Consider the following 1,110-nt stretch of genomic DNA (forward strand, 5'->3'; position numbering starts at 1 on the left):
AGAGAGCCCATACGGGTCTGGGGGGAGGTTGGGGGAGTCTGAGAGGGCCCAGGGGGGTCTGGGAGGAGCTTTAGGTGGTGGTCAGGGAGGGCCCATGGAGTCTGGGAGAAGGTTGGGGGGGGGGTCCAGGAGGGCCCACAGGGGTTTGGGCAGGCCTGGGAGGTCCTGGGGCAGGTCTTGGGTCGTCTGGGAGGGCTTGGGTGGGTCTGGGGGAGCCCAGGGGATCTGGGGTACTGCAAGCTGCTATTTTAGGGCCAGTGTCGGTAACTCGTGGCTGTTTTTAACCCGGAGAAACTCAAAGGGGAAGCGGGTTGGGGAAGTGAAAGTGTGTGTGTGTGGGGGGGGGAGGGGGCGGCTCCGGCCCCCCGGCCTGGGCCCAGGCCCGGGCCCGGGCCCCGCCCCCGCCACCCATGGACACAGGACACGCGCATGCCTAGGCAGGGACACAAGCAGACACGCATCCCAACACCCACAGACACACAGGCAGACAGACACACATGGACACACACAGACACACACATGCACACAGGCAGACACATGGACACGGATACACAGACACACATGCAGGGACACACACATGGACATAGACATACATGGACAAGGACATGCAGACACACATGCACACATACGTAGGTACTGACACACGGGCACGTGAACACAGACAGACACACATGGACATAGAAACTCAGACAGACACATGCCCACAGACACAGACGCACACAAGCCCATGGACACACAGACACACACTTGTCCACACACATTGGGTCATACGGATACCCCCAGGCACACGCACCCAAACACACATGCACCCACAGCCGTAGGCTTGCATGGACAGGGACAGGCAGGGGCACACACATGCATGCACACACACACACGGATGCATGCACACACCCATGGACCCAGGCACACCAGGATCCACAGACACGTGCACGCATGCACACACACACACAGAGGATCCAGTGCACACACGCACACGTTTGCACACGGCTCATCTCCCACAGTTGGGCAAAGCCAGGTGCACCCTTCCTGCACACACCTAGCAGCTTGCACGCCCCTTGCACGTCCCCACTTGTGCAAAGGGCTCCATGCCCCCGTCTCTGCCACCCCCCC

General features: G+C 61.1%; 1 protein-coding gene across 1 annotated transcript in view; it reads left to right on the forward strand.

The window, feature by feature from the left end:
• The window catches only part of POU2F2 (POU class 2 homeobox 2), a 10,578-nt gene that overhangs the window by 344 nt on the left and 9,124 nt on the right, over positions 1–1,110 (forward strand). The gene's annotated exons all lie outside the window — the stretch shown is intronic.

Source organism: Alligator sinensis, unplaced genomic scaffold, assembly GCF_000455745.1.
Source record: "Alligator sinensis unplaced genomic scaffold, ASM45574v1 scaffold1575_2, whole genome shotgun sequence".
Taxonomy (NCBI): domain Eukaryota; kingdom Metazoa; phylum Chordata; order Crocodylia; family Alligatoridae; genus Alligator; species Alligator sinensis.